This window comes from Ornithorhynchus anatinus, chromosome X1 (genome assembly GCF_004115215.2).
Source record: "Ornithorhynchus anatinus isolate Pmale09 chromosome X1, mOrnAna1.pri.v4, whole genome shotgun sequence".
NCBI lineage: Eukaryota > Metazoa > Chordata > Mammalia > Monotremata > Ornithorhynchidae > Ornithorhynchus > Ornithorhynchus anatinus.
Window position 1 is genome coordinate 72,898,006 of NC_041749.1, and position 16,793 is coordinate 72,914,798.

Here is a 16,793-nt window from a genome sequence, read left to right on the forward strand (position 1 = left end):
CATTATCAGGACTAAGAAGCAAGGGAGCTGAATGCTGATTCATTTTAAGATCCCTTCGAGAAAAAGGGATAATAGGATATTAAACTTGTTTTCTCTTTAATCTGCAAAGTGGTCAGTGAGGCGGGGAATGAAGGCCCCTAAATTACTAAACTTAAAACACTTGTGTCAGCCAGAAGTCCTGTAACAGATGTTGAAATAGATGTCTAGGAAGGAGGAGCTGAAGGAGCAGTGTTAACTCCTACCTCAATTCAATGTTGTGCTAATAAATCCAATTGAGGATGAAATTTATTATATTATTGAAATGGGAACTGAGGGGGACTGTTCAAGAGGAGCACTGGGCTGGATGAGAGAGAGAAAATATAAATGTGTACTATGTTTCTTTCTGGCACTGCATGAACATTCCTATTTCTAGATCTGACAAATAAATTCTGGTTTTCTCAGGTTTTATTTTCTTTTGTTGATAATATCAGTATTCACACTGAAAAGTTATCAGTGAATGTACATCCTGCTTCGGGCTTGCTGTACGGCAGGAGAGTCATATTTAAAAGAATTAGAGTTAAAGTGGTCTAGGTGCTTCTGCAGAAGAGAGATTCTGAATATCATTTAAACCAAGAGGGTGATCAAGGTTCAAATGGATTAAATTCTAGAGGGCATTTTCCTACCAGATGTAAATTGCCAGGCAAGGATGATTAGAAAGTACACCAGTGTGTCTTGTTATAAATGGTGAATTCATCTGCTCCTACCAGACAATTTAAACCGGGATGAAAATCTCAAGAAGAAGTTCAATTGCACTGAAACTGGATCTAATACCTAACGCTCCTCAGATGGACAGTGCTTTAGAAACAGGGGAGATTCTTAATGGAAAAGCAAGATTTCAGATGCACAAAAGAGAAGCAGCATGGCCTAGTGGATAGAGCACGCACCTGGGAGTCAGAAGTACCTGGGTTCTAATCCTGGATCTGCCACTTGTCTGATGTGTGACCTTGGGCAAGTCACTTCACTTCCCTGTGCCTCTGTTACCTCATCTTTAAAAAGGTGGATTAAGATTGTGTCCAACCCGATTAGCTTATATCTACCCCTAGAGCTTAGTACAGTGCCTGGCACATAGTAAGCGCTTAACAAATACTATAAAAAAATGAATGCAATCAAGTGAGGCCACATAGATATGAAGGTATATACATAAATGATGGATAGATGATAAATAGATTAATCAATCTACACTTTAGGTAGCAAGATGACACAATGACATTTTATCAAAATATGTGAGTATACCTAGTAAGACCGAGGCTTGACCTAAAATCCCTTCTTCTGTGTTGGCAGACAAAATTATCCCTTGCCACGCTATTTCATTTGCTACCACACTGCATGATACTATTTTCATTTTTTCCTCTTACGTTGTGATCTTCTTGAAGGATCCATGTTGAGAGCTACCTGATTTCAAATTATTGTAGGCCAGGTCTGTCTGTCTTCTGAGGTTGAGTCCTAACTTTGTGTGCTTATGTCCCCATTGCTTAATAATAATAATAATGATGATGATGATGATGATGGAATTTGTTAAGCACTTACTATGTGCCATGCACTATTCTAAGCACTGGAATAATGATGGTATTTGTTAAGCGCTTACTATGTACCAAGCACTGTTCTAAGTGCTGGGTTAGATTCAAGGTTATCAGGTTGTCCCTTGTGGGGTTCACAGTCTTCATCCCCATTTTAGAGATGAGGTAACTGAGGCATACAGAAGTTAAGTGACTTGCCCAAAGTCACACAGCTGACAAGTGGCAGAGTCGGGATTAGAATTCACGACCTCTGACTCCCAAGCCGGGTCTCTTTCCACTAAGCCACGCTACTTCTCTCTTAAGATTTGGCTTCATTGTTTCTTTAAAGCATTTCATCTATTTACTCTGCTTATGATTTTCTCCAGTTTAGTTTATCAAAGGACAGCTGTTTGGGTATTATACCCTTTTCCAGTCTTCTTGGTTAGACAAGTGTTGCTTTAAGCTAATGGACTGACTGTTTTCCAGGGCCTCAGTATTTGTAATCTTGTGCTGATAGTCCATGTTAAGTACAGCACATAGGTGCCAACTCCAGAGGGGCAAGGAGGGGCATGGCCTTCATGGGATTTGCACCCATTTGTAAAAAGCTGTAGCTAGCCCACCCTGCCCTTGGAGTCAGAAAGGAATAGAATGTGGAGCTAACATATCAGCTCTGTTTTATGCCTCCTGCCAGCTGGTGCCAACCCCTGTTTCCACCACTGCAGTTGGTCTTCGCCTCACCAGGCTCTGGGGCCAAGCCAGAAGTACCTTTCTACCCCAGCCCTAGAGTGCTGGAGGATGAGCTATCCCCCCACCTCACGCCTGCCCACAGCCTGGGGGGATCCTTTGCATCTCTCCCTTCCCCATGGCATATATGTATGTACCTGTTTATATCTGCAATTTATTTATCTATTTATATTTATGAATGTCTGTCTCCCCCTCTAGACTGTGAGCTCATTGTGGGCAGGGAATGTGTTGATGTTGTACTCTCCCAAGTGTTTAGTACAGTGCTTTGCACACAGCAAGCGCTCGATAAATATGATTATTAATTGAATGATAATAATAATATGTGTGGATTGTTGCTCTGGAGCCCATAAGAAGCTGTGTTCCGCGCACTGCTTCCCAGTGACTTGCCACCATGAGACGGCAGCAGCTCCAACTCTAGATCTTGACAAACAGCATGGCTTAGTGGAAGGAGCCTGGGCCTGGGAGTCAGAGGTCATGGGTTCTAATCCTGGCTCTGCTGCTTGTCAGCTGTGTGACTTTGGGCAAGTCACTTAACTTCTCTGTGCCTCAGTTACCTCATCGGGAAAATGGGGATTGAGACTGTGAGCCCCACATGGGACAACCTACCTGATTACCTTGTATCTACCCCGGTGCTTAGAACAGTGCTTGGCACACAGTAAGTGCTTAACAAATACCAACATTATTATTATTATAGATCATTGCCAAGAAGCTGTGCGTACATGACCCCACAGGATTCAGTGGCTTCAGAGCCATGATCCTCACTTTGTCTTTGGATGATCTCTCTGGCTGCTTAGGTGGACAAGGAGAGGCTGAGGTGAGCAGATGGTTTATATGATAATGGTGAAAAAAAACAGTAGTGAGAAATGAATAGGAGATGACAGCACAGCACTCTTGCTAAGAACCTTACCTTCCTTTAGGCTGTAAACTCATCCCTCTAAACCTTAAGCTCACTTTGGGCAGGGAACATGTCTACCACCTCTGTTATATTGTACTCTCCCAGTTGCATCTCCTTGAGAGTGTGCCTCAAGAGCACTGTCACTGTCTTACAACAGTTCCAAATGACTTTTTCAAACACTTTTGGTGATGCTCATAACCTGTTGATTTGGAAAATTGATGGATTAGAAGTTGGTTATGATATATATATGTACATATATATATATATATATATATATATATATATATATATATATATATACTGAACACTGAATTAAGCCCTGGGAGACATAAGTTATGTTTAGTATTATATTGCTGCCCCAGGTGGGATTCACAATCTAAGTGGGGGTAGATAGGTACAAATAAATAACAATGATTGCCAAACAAAAATAAGTGACAAATGAAGGTAGCAGTGGGTCAGTGAATAATAATAGGAAAAACTGTGGTGTTTGTTAAATGCTTGCTATGTGCTAGGCACTGTACTAAGTGCTAGAGTGCATTCAAGATAGTCAGGTGGGATTCAGTCCCTGTCCCACATGGGGCTCCCAGTCTTTGTAGGGGGGAAGAACACCTATCCCCATTTTAGAGATGAGGAAACTGAGTCACAGAGAAGTTAAGTGATAATAATAGTATTGTTAAGCACTTACAGTATATCAAGCACTGTTCTAAGAGCTGGGGTAGATACAAGCTAATCAGGTTGGACACAGACCTGTCCCACATGGGGCTCACAGTCTTAATCCTGCGTGGCTCAGTGGAAAGAGCACGGGCTTTGGAGTCAGGGCTCATTAGTTCGAATCCCAGCTCTGCCACTTGTTGGCTGTGTGACTGTGGGCAAGTCACTTAACTTCTCTGTGCCTCAGTTCCCTCATCTGTAAAATGGGGATTAAGACTGTGAGCCCCACGTGGGACAACCTGATTCCCCTATGTCTACCCCAGTGCTTAGAACAGTGCTCGGCACATAGTAAGCACTTAACAAATACCAACATTATTATTATTAATCCTCATTTTACAGATGAGATAACTGAGGCACAGAGAAGTTAAGTGACTTGCCCAAGGTCACACAGCAGGCAAATGGCAGAGCGGGATTAGAACCCAGGTCCTTGTGGCTCCCAGGTCACATAGTAGGCAAGTGGCAGAGCCGGGATTAGAAAACCCAGGTCCTCTGACTCCCGGGCCCCTACTTTTTCCACTAGACCAGAGGACTGGGCCTCATATATCGCCAAGGTTTTTACTACATAGCAATGGGAAAAGGATCTGATAACACCTTCCAGTTCTCTCATGGTCATGGGTATTTTGTTATGGAGTTGGATTGAGGATCTTGATAAACTTTTCAAGGCAGCCAAACATTTCTAGTATTTGCCAAAGCCTCAATTTATACATGTATCCAAAGCTTTTGTAGGATCTACAAACACCAGGTATGACTTCCAAGTACTGCAGAAACAAATGCCAAGGCCATTATTTGAGAAGATTTTAATATTGGAGAAGTTGAACAGGGGAACAGTACTTTGCCTGTGATAATAAAAATGATCTGGGTAATCCTTTTAGCATCTAACTTATTCTCAACAAAGCCAACTTTGATAACAAGCCATACTTGAATTTAATAAGTAAAACATATGAATATTCCTTCAGTTGTATAGAAGTAGAAGTCATAGATTGAAATCCTCTAGATAGCTTACTAAATTACATAATGATAAATGATAAGTGATAAATCATTGCATTCCTACTAAATGAAATTAAGATGTTAAGATATATTACTTGGGGCTTCTGGACAAGATTCTTCCAGTCAATTTTCCAACATAAAATGTATTACTTTAGAATCACTGGAAAGAAAAGATGTTCTGGATCTAGTTTGAGGTTTTAATAAATTTATGCAAGAAGTTTGGAGGAGATTTGTTTTTTATATTTAGAAGTCATTAATCACTGTGTAACTACTATAAAGGAGATCATGATACAATTTACTTGAGGAAAGGAGGGCTTGTGTATGCTAACAATCTCAATTAAGTTTCAGTTAAAATACGAGCTTGTGGCCATGTGTGACAGTGCAAGCATATTTTTGGAAGAGTGTTTTGGGGGCAAGAAAATGACTTGAAGCTGTGAATCAGCCCCAGACAACTGAACACCAGCAAACTCTGTGCCACACAGCCAAGAAGACCAATTTGGAGCTGAGTAACATTGGTTCTGCCTCTGCACCTGTAGCAATATCCTTCATGTCAGCCCATTCCCTTGGCTGACATACCAAATTTCAGTCAGTCTTCTCCATCCCTTTGGCTTCCTTGCCCTCCCCACCCTGCTGCCTCCCCTGGTGATCTCAGAGAAGCCCAGACAGAGTGCAGAAATACATGCATCTCTGGTCAGTCAATCAAGCAAACTCCCAACTCCATCAGGCACACACAGGATCAAGCAAGCTCCCAACTCCATCAGGCACACACAGGAACATTTCCTGCTTTTACAATCTCTGCCTAATCCTTTTGTTTTTAACCTACTTTGCTGATTGCAACAAAAACTACTGGTAGAAAATCTCCCTGTCATTAACTGTTTTAATGAGTCAAATATTATTAGTGCCTTTTAGGGCATAGACAGAGTCCATTAGGTCTTGCTCATGAAACCAGAGCAAAAATGAATGCAATATGTCCTTGTTGAAATAAGAGACTCTACAGATTCATTTCACACTGTGGCGGCTTTTGAAAAGAAGTCCATCTCTTCAGGTGCAAATCCTGCTGGGGAAGTATGGCTTATGTATATTCTAAAACTGTCTTGGTATGCAAATGATTTTTAGAGCTTCTTTCTCATCTTCCACTTATTTTTATCTAAAGGAGATGGAATTGCATAGTGAATTATCTTTCATTTTTCTGTGGAATGTAGACTCAGATACCCTGAGTATAAATGAATGTTTACTACCCATCTGCTTGTAGGGCCCCTTCTCTCTCTCTCTCCCTCCCTCCCCTCCCTGTCCCCACCGTATTCCTTTTCAACAGTCTTACATCTTTCCTAGGATTGGCCATTTTCCATTCTTAAAGGAAACAATATCATCCTTAGGTTGTTTCTAAAGGAATAGTGTTTGCAGCTAGTTGAAATCAAAGTCTGGTTAAATCAAATGCAAAACTCCATCCAACCCCAATGTGCCAAAAATAAATAGTTTAAAAAATGAATTTCATATCACTGACAATGATGACTGTGTTTATGGTATAATTGGGCTGCCTTATTTCATTCTGCTATCACTGCCAGCTTGCACCCAGTATTTAGATATTAAACAGAAACACATTGGACTTCCTCAACGAGCTGTTGCCACATTGCAACTCTAATGGGCTTAATGACCACAACCTACCAGCCCAGAATGTGTCAACAGCAAAAAGGCCAACCTCACTCACTATTTGTGTTTTTACAAAGTTGTTACATGTTTAATTCTTTTCAGCTTGGTTCTCCTGCTGCTTTGACCACTCAGAGCCCAGTCTCTTATATTGCAGCAGCCATCCCTGCCTCATATTCAATCACAAAGGTCCCAGCAGGAGACCTTTCAATGGAAGAGATAGGGCTCAGGCCAGGGCAAACAGGGCATCACAACTTCCTAATAGGATGACTTCCTAATAAGAAGCCTGACTGGCTTTTATTGAACTCCTGCCTTTCTTTAACACTAGAGCACTGAAGTGTCGCTGTGACTTGTTAAACCTGAAGCAAAGCAAATAGCTTCTTGAGTCCCCATTCTTTAGAAAACACTTAGAACGTGGAACTCCTCAATTCTCGCTGCAGGAAAGCAAGCGACCAAGTTTCCCTGCCTTACAACAACTCTATCAATGCACGTCAGCTTTCCTCTTAACTTTAGGGATGGGACGTGGCCTGCAATGGTCATGTTCCAGTTTGATCTTTTGTGCTGTAGGTTCAAGAGTCTGGTTTCAAGATGTAAGCAGTGAAGTGGTTAAATGCTGAAAATGCAGGATCTATGGTTTCCTGCCTGCACTTGCACTAGCCTAAGGCAGTGCTGTTAGGGAGTGAAAGAGAGAGGCCTTGCCTGGTCCCAGGGGGCAGACAGGCACACCATGTTATTAAGAAGCTGAGATCTTGAAACCTTGATCTTCAAAAAAGGCCCCTAATTAGTCCCTACCATGAGAATAAATGGCATTCCACATCAGGAAGGATGAAAAAGCCTCCTTCAAATTGCATTTAGACATTTCATCTATTGACAGTTTGGGAGATCCTGTTGGAAATGTGTCATTTGAACCATTTGAGCTGAACTGTCTTTCGGCTCCCTTGAAACTTCAGAAAATGCCCTTGATGGTCATTGGCTTAGGGTTTTGAGGGAAGAAAGAATGACATTTTCATTAGCTTGATAACCTAGTTCCATTTACTTGACTGTTCATTTTGCAAACTGCTCTTGTTCAGGAGAATAATTGCCTTCTTTAAGTTATTCTTTCATCTAGTGATTATAACTTTATTCTCAGTTCAGGGTGAAAATGGCATTCAAAGGATATACATTATTTTTGGCTCTATTTTGCAGAAGTATCTTAAATGAACTTTGTCTTCCAACTCCTAGCTCTATTTTGACCCAAAAACATTTCTCAAAGAAAGAAAATCTTATCCAGTTTCAAGGCAATTCAAAATTCCCCAAAATCAATCTTTGAATTGTGTAACATTTTTCAAGGACTCAGTTGCTCAAGACATTTGGATTGATACAATTTTATTTCTCTTAAAGGGCATCTGGGGTTATTCCAAATGCAGATTAGCAGTTGTGACATTAAAGAGATCTGGAGTCTTCATCAAATCCATGTAGTAGCTCAAATGTCAGCTGGAATTCTCAGTTTAGGTGCCTTCATGCCAATGGGCTTTATGAAAAATGGGTTTTGAAAAAAGAGGTAGTAAATCATTTCTTGTCTGTCCGTCTCCCCCGATTAGACTGTAAGCCCATCAAACGGCAGGGACTGTCTCTATCTGTTGCCGACTTGTTCATCCCAAGCGCTTAGTACAGTGCTCTGCACATAGTAAGCGCTCAATAAATACTATTGAATGAATGAATGAATGAATTTCTGAATTACCCTGTGAGAAAGTGATAAGGTTTTTTTGCAAGTGTCTTTCTAGTGCACCTCTAATAGCCACACTTCCCAGTTCCACTCCATATATTATTTGGCATCTTTGAGAATGCTCTTACTGTTGTAATATCTTAAGGCCAATTGTTACTGCATTGGTTCAAGTAGCATATTATAAAGAGAAAATCTCAGTCAAAACCTTGCTCCTTTTCCATTTCTCCAAAATGCATTTCAAAACAGCTTTCTCCATTAATTAAAACGTCATTCAGCCATTGCTCATATTGCCATAAAGGTTTGGGTGGTACATTAAAGTTTAAGTTCTATGAACAGTACTCGGAATATTTGCTTCTAAGATTCCATCAGCCTCTTTTATTAAATCTGGACTATATGCTCCTCTGCTAGACTTTAAACTCCTGGAGGGCAGGGATCATGTCTACCAATTGTTCTGTATTCTCCTAAGTACTCTTAATACACTGCTCTGCACAGATTAAGTGCTTATTAAACACCATCGATTGATTTTTGGTTTTGCTCCCCTGTAATCTAATGTCAGACAAGGACATCATCATCTGTGCAGTGATATTCTTAAGAATTACCTTAATTTTTCTCCTGAAATCTGGGTGTTCTATTTCTTAAATCAACTTTCTTCCATGGGTAGTGTAAATGTATGTAAATATATGTCTATATCATCTGTGTATGCATGTGTGTGTGTGTGTGTGTGTTTGTGTGTATAATCTCCTTTTCATATGAATCAAGAGATTTCCTTCAGCATGATTTTAACCTGTGTTTTATTGATTTGATATGTAAGAAATTATATGCCAAACTTTTGGTTATTTTAACTAGTTCAAAACAAGAAAGACTAACAGTTTTCACAACAAACAAAACCAGTTTTTGTTCTATCGGTTATGTTTAAAAGATTCCAATTTCAAACTAAACACAACTTGTGGTTATTCTGTCAGATATTTATATAGCCACTGGGGCGCCATAGTTATGCACCGCATACATCATTGTATTTTTAAAATGTACTTAATGAACTTTTTTTTCTTTTCTAGTAACTACTTCATTGCCTTAAATGAATGCATTCCAATAGAATTTGTAACAAATGAGCACTTTGTGTTTGCATTAATGCCAAACACGTTTAACAAATTTTTAACAAGGAACACTGGCATAAAGCCAAACTCCTAGAGGGACACTAAAAGAATGCTATAAATTTAAACTAGATTTTACCTTTTCACTTAACTCAGCAAGTGTCTTAGGTGCTTGGCATCTTGGTATTATGGAATTTTTGTTTCATATTAGATAAAACTTAAAAAATGTTTGTGATTTCTGTTTTGTTGGACCTATTTCCTAGGGACATTTAAGTCCATGCAACAGAGTCTTACGGGACCTTATAGTCATTTAGAAACAGATAAATCTTTATCTAGATAAAATTTTCTTTATAAATCAAATTGTCCCTTCCCAAAAGAGATACTGCAGTCAAAAACGTGTTATAACAATAGATTACCATTGACCAAGGGTGTCCAAATGAATGTAACCTATCAGCGTAAAGGAGATATTATTTTAAGAAAAATTGCAGCAAGACATATTTCTATTTTACCTATGTAACAAAATATATCACCTAATGCGCCGGGTGTTGAGTTGCAAGTTTCTGGATTTGAATCATGTTGGCAACTGCCCTTGAGAAAAAGGAGAAAAGGGGTACACAGAGCTCCAGTTGGCTTAAAACACAAAATAGCACTGAAGTCATGAACAGCTTGTTGGCTGGAATCAGCAACTAGGAGATCATACGGTTGTTCAATTCTACCTACATGGTCCATGTCACTGCAGTCAGTAGGAATTACCTATTGTTAAAAGGACTGGGCATAAGAGACTTAGGTTAGCTGACCAAGCCAAAAATAGCAGCTCATGCTACCATTTGACATGCAATTCACATATTCATTTGAACTGTTATATTTTAAATATTACAGATTAATTAAACATAGAAACTTGGTATTACAAGTTAAATACCTTACCTTTATTTTCATACATGACTTAGCATGTTTAATGACATGTTCCCATTTTCCTGAAGCAATTGGGCCAACAAAAATACTTTAGAATGCCCTCCCATCTGAACTCCATTCAGATTATAATTTTGAATGCTGTAGTCTATCTGAACAGTAGGAGACCATTTAAAGAGGAGGTACATTGTTGCTTTCCACTCATATATTTGAATTACTGCTTCAAGGTAATTACTCCTAGGAAGAAAATTAAATGATTTAACATAATTTGTTGCCACTTTGATCACAATAATAATAAATAAATCTTCATGAGTAAAACTGGAAATCCATTCAGGCAGTGTATTTAAAGATGTTAAGTAATAATACAGATGTGTAGTTATAGATTTTAGGAGCAGAAATGGCCCTGTTGGGTTTTCACATGAGCAGAGCCTCGCCATGTAGAGGTTTTGCAAGATACTTATTTCCTGAGAGTAAAAAGCTATTCTCTTTCTATCTTTTGATAATTACCCTGAGTCATTTTCCTTTTATGTAAGTACAATGTGTAATAAGTCTGGAGAGGCTATTCTAGCTCTGTGAATGGGTATCCATTCTTTTTTTTTAATCTGGATGCATGCTGCACACATTTGGAAAGCATATGTCACATAATGGACATTAACCCAGATGTCAAAAATAGCCTGCATTTTACTACTGTTATTAAACAGTCTCCCCTTTAACCCCTTTGTGTTTACCAAAGAACTCTTTCTGCCAACTTGTTTCTGCAAATCACTACTGAAAAGAGTGGAGAAGAAAGTAGTAATCAGGCAGGTGTCTTTGTTCCAAATAAAACCAATCTGAAAAAAAATATTTGTGAGATACCACATTTTAAATCTTCCTCTTCTGAAGTAATTTTCATTTTCTGCTACCTTACGTTTGTGTACCTTCTCTTCAGCTCAGTTTTCAAATTTATTTTTGTTTCAGTGAATTATAGTGTTCAAGAAACACAAATATCAATTAAACTAAATTTACTCCACCCTGGTAGGTGTTTGACAGCAATATCCTTTTTATATTTATTTTCAATCTTTGAGGAATATTCTGCATTTCCAACTTGTGGTGAACAGGTTTTTGTTGTGTTTCCAACATATGTACAGCCTTCTGGTGAATGGATTGTTTGATTGAAAGGGTGGGAGTTCAGCTAAGATCTTTGTAGTCATCTTCCAGTGCAACCTTTAAACACAAAGCTGGGCAGTGAACCCCCGCCCCCCCAGAGATGGATTGGCATTAATATTTTTTACCCAGAGGTGCAAGGCCTCTACTCTTTTTTGCAACAGAACAATTCAGTGCTACTATATCTTGGAAAAGCATCAAGAAAGTTAAACATTCACTTTAATAAATCTTTATTCATTTCCCAGTCTGTCAATATTCTGTGAATTTTTGTGGTGATATTAATTTGAGTTTATCCATCTTGTTCATCATGTGACTGTCTAATGTAGACTCTGATTCTCTAAAATTAAGAAATCTCAAATGCACAAAACAAAATGCATGCTCTGATTTACAATTTTCATAAAATGTTTGCAAAGATTTTGCGTGCCAGAATTGTAACATGATCTACTTTCAGAGGTCCCTAGAATTTTTTTTTCCTATTCAAGTTTCTTAATCAGAATGGTAGCACTGAGCTCTTGGAGGAATTAACAGAGTTCATTTAAGTACATATTTAATTTACATTGTTCAATGCTCTCTGGGAACAACTTGCTCAGACATTCAAAATCCCTGGCACGTTCATTAGTCAGCATTATTGGGAAAATGCTTACAGCACATAGCAGATCTTTTGACCCATAGAAGCAAAATGGTTGCTTTTGCATGAATGTTTGCTTCTTCCAATCTCCACAGATTTCTAAGATCAAATTTCTAATTAAGGAATTCTTTAGGGGCCCTGGAGGCTAGGAAGAGCATGGGCATTGCTTTGTAAAATGGAAAAAAAGTATAAGAATCCCTTCTGTCACTTAATAGTCAATTACAGTCTCGAGTGGATTTGGTAACCAGAATTTGGGGATCCCAGTTCAGCATGTTTTACCTAGAAAGCTGTGAATTGGGATCTTGGTACAAGACAGCAAGTCCATGGTATACACTTCTTGGAGTGTTCATCCTAGATGATCCAGCAGTCTAAATGATCATCAGCTGATGCTGAACATACTTATCCCCTTTATCTTATTCACCTGACTGCCAGTCTGAATGGATTCTGAAGATTACCTGTAGTCCCCTCTGTAACAGTGGGGCCCTGGAACAGGACAGAGGGATGCCAGAGAAGCTTGAAATATTCTCCATATAATGTTGCTGTCATCAGGATTCCTGAATCAGGCTTATAGGGGAGGCTCTAACTTGAAAAAAAAACTTTTCATGCCTACACAGTAGAACCACAATTACCATTTACCTGCTGCTGAGTGCTTGTTCTACCTCATGAAGAATTGTGGCCAAAATGATAAATTCTTCTGAAAAATGTTCTTTCAATAACAAACTCACCTGGAGTAGATGTGATCTTGGATGTGAATCATGACAGTGGACTTTGTAGAGTTAACACTGATGCTTTAGGCAATCTTTTTTCAGTTGCTAATTTTCTTAAGTAAATGGACTGGGTTTACACTGCTCTGGCCATTGGCAATCTTCTGGTTAATTTGGGAGTAGGTAAATAATCTCGCGGTATTAGTAAGGTATGAATGATATAAATATATTGATTAGACTAACTAAATAATTATCACATCTTCCACATCTCCCCTTTATGTTGGGCTGTGTAGACACAGATGTTGTGATTTGAAACATAGTTTTGGTTGTTTCTTCATCCTCTGTAGCAAACAGATTTATCCAACTCCCCTAATTTAATCTGGTAAAATTTCAGAAGGCTTTGAGGAATCTAAATTTCAGAAAGCTAAATTAATCTTTCACAAGTAAAATTGATTTTTGAATTGAATTGCTATGATAAATGTTCTGATATCTTAAGCTGGTGTAAAAGTTCTCTAAAATGTTCTTGGAAAAATGGTGCATATGTATGTGTATACAAATAAATGTGTATTTATCACTTGAAGGTATTGCTCTCACTATTACTTATTTTGCAGAACCAAAAAAATGAGCTAATAAGGTAGTGCTTTTGCCTCAAAACTAATATGTATGAAGGAGTTTTTCTTTGGTTCCATATGTTTTTCTTCATTACCACTTAATATTTGCTTTTAAACTCCTGAACACTATGGTCAGGTGCCAAATTCACATTTCATTTAAGCATCTAAAATTGTGACCTATCTATATCTCCAAAACATATATCTACCTGCAGTTATATTTTTTTCATTTAAAAGGACTTTACTATTCAAAATTTGCTGGCTAGGTAAACCTTGGAGCCAAGGAAGGTATTTGTCCAGGTCATCCCAGCTTCTATCCTTTTGAAAGATGTGTTTTATTTTTACAGTTAACAGAGGGGCTGGATAAAGAAAAAGAAGAAAAAAAAAGGCAGCACTGCAGAAATATTCTGACAATCTATTGCAGTGGATCTCACATCACTCCCCACAACAGCCCGAAGTGGCTCACAGAAGATGAGTTCATATTTATTTTATCAGATGAAATGCCGCACACCTTGATGTTTTCACCATAATTACACATCAACTGCCATGAAGTTGAATACATGGAAGGCAGAGGAGTGGAGGTTGAAACCTACAAATCCTCCATTTTCATCTTCAACAAGTTTTGTGCGTTTGGATTTTGGCAATCTGACCACCCGTTCCAAATGTTATTATTTAATAAAGTTTAGTTCTAAGCCTTATTGTGAAATACTTTTTTTGATAAATTAACACCGAGTTGATTGTAATGTGTATGAATTTCAATTTCAAAGCAGTATCTTCATTGCCACTGATTCTGCAAATTTTAATCCAAGGTGTCATTTCTAAGGTACTAGATTACTGAAAAGGTAGAAATAAATTGGCAATTAGTGTTATCAGCACAATTTTCCTTCCCAGTTATGTGAGAAAACAAATGAATATATGAGATTTTTCTCTCCTCTGTTTCTTTTTGGCTGCAATTAAAATAATCGCATTTTGATAGTATAACCAGTAGTATCTCTGGGCAAGGTTGGAATTGAAATCAATTTTTGGAACCAATAAGGTTGTGAAAACATGGTGTGTGTGTGTCTGACAATGCATGAGGCATCTAAATTGATCATACATAATTTAATGTACAATGTTTATATATTCATGGATGGTAAAAAGCTTAAGGTCCCTACACATATATATGTGATGTGTTTACATACTTGCTTATATCTGTATTTGAACCTCAGACTTTTACCTTCCAGTCTCATACATGTGTTTCATATAAAAACTGGGACTCGAATATTTCACAATAGGAATTATGTGAAAACAGTATATGCATTAGATTTCAGGAAAATAAAGTATTATTTGCTGTTATTTTGGGGTTTAAAAAACATAGTCTCCAACATAGATCCAAATGAATTTTTGATGTTAAGCGAATAAGATCATCCAAGGATGAAGAGCAATCAAAAGCTGTGCGTGTGTGTATATATTTCTACAAATGATGTACATGAAGTGAAGAGTCAACATTTTACCACATGCCCAGGATAAGAAACAGCATTTTGAGTTCTTTACATATGGTGATATGGTACAAGTGAGAGTTAAGTCTATTACTTCCTCTACAAAAGTATACTTACAATTTCATTCAGCTCCTGATTGAGTTTGGCAAACATGTGCAAATATTCAGCTGTTATAGTGATGCATTTTAATTGTCAATGGAAGAAATACTTCCATGTAAACATGAGTGGGAGTGGAATATCTGTGTTTTTAAAGGACAAACAGTGAATTTAAGCATGAGTGGCCTTAATAATTCAAGTTATTTTTCTTTGCTGCTGTGGAAAAGAATTATCAACTGATACTCCTGAATTCTTGCACTGAATTAACTCAACAGTTACTTTTGAAATTGCTGGTGAAGTTAACTCCAGACATCCTTTGTGAGCCATAGAGATAATTAAAAAATAAAATCTAGAAAAATGATTGTTTAGAAAGAGGAAACAGATTTTAATTGCACCATTGCTTTTGGTGCACTAACAGTAACTCATTCAAGAAAGTTTCCTGCCTCTGGTTATGTTATTGTTTTCATTAAGTATAGTGAAATGTGTAGGCCTATAAGTGTAACATAAGTAATCCAAATACATTCATGTTTAAAAGTTTGTCCTTTAATGATCAAAGACATTTTAGATCCTTGTTTTGAAGATAGCAAAGTTCTTGAGAGTTAATTTAGCACATATGACAAATGTTGCACTTGCAAAACATAGACAACAAACTGGTGTCCTGTGAAAATTTTGTTGTCCTCGTAAGGGATAATACTTTGGGTCTTTTACAATCAGGTCTTTACCTTAACTCTGCAACTGAATACTTGAAGTAGGAATTAAACTAGCAAAAATTAGGGTCAACAAACTGTATAGTTAGGAATATTTATATGTATGTGCCAATTTTGTCATAGGTATTGTTTTAGGAGCATTTTTGCTCCGTTCATGTTGCTAAGAGTATTATTGATCAAACTTTATCAGGGCATATAATTTAGTCCCTACAAAAAGTCAAATTTTGTCAAAAATAACTTTTTTTCCATTTCATGTATTAGTCTACAATGTTTGAGGAAAATCTTTTCGTACATTAAAAATACAATCTCTGGGTTTACAACAAACACTGTGATGTTGGGAAAATACTTTATTTGAGTAATGTTCAAACATTACATGCCCTCCAACCTCTCCCAAAGTTTATCAAAGTGAAATGATGTTTGGGCTAACATTTACAATGAATGACTCTAATTTTATGTGGAATCAGGCCTGTACTTCATATCCTTTCTTTAATTTCAATGTACAACATCAATTTTGTATTTAAATTTTGTGTATCTAGTATGCATGTAACTGCACATTGACCTTCATTTGAGTGGTTTCAATTTATTTTTTAAATAGTGTTTCTTATGAGACCTCAAATGTGTTGACATAAACTATATCTGCAGTGTTTTTGTGTAGAATGATGTTTGAACGTGATGTACTGCAACAGTGGGCCCGTAATCCTATTTCCCTGAGACCTTCATTTGATAGTGCTTCTTGTAATAATTTCTTCAAGTGAGTGGCATGTGGACTGTGATTAATGATATGTGGTTAAGGACATTGATATGAAAATAACTAAGGAATTCTCTGAAATTACCAGTGGGCATGTATTAGACCGTCATTGTAATTTACTGTCTAGTTATGTAGTTTAAAGTACAAAGTTATGTAGAATTCATAACATTGTTATCATGTGTATGAGAAGTACTTACTGTTGATCAGCTTGTTTATATTCATCAAATAAACTTTTTCTTTCTTTCTGACCTGAGTTTTTTTTTTTCAACTCAGCCACTAGACCTCAAATTCGATCTAGAGGAAATATTAACTTGGATATGACAGCAACTGCATTCTGGCTTCTTTATAGAGTTTGAGTTGATAGAGGGGCATATGCTTCATCTTCTGATTGAATATTACATAAAAGGGTGAAAAGACGTGACATGGAAAAAGCCTTGTAATGTTCTATGGGATAAGG

At 37.6% G+C, this 16,793-nt stretch overlaps 1 long non-coding RNA gene across 1 annotated transcript in view; it reads left to right on the top strand.

Annotated features, from left to right (window-relative positions):
• The window catches only part of LOC120638070, a 154,201-nt gene extending 137,617 nt beyond the window's left edge, over positions 1-16,584 (top strand). Inside the window, exon 2 of the long non-coding RNA XR_005659544.1 lies at positions 13,655-16,584. This is a non-coding gene — a long non-coding RNA (uncharacterized LOC120638070). The remainder of the gene's footprint in view (positions 1-13,654) is intronic.
• The last annotated feature ends 209 nt before the right edge of the window (positions 16,585-16,793 follow it).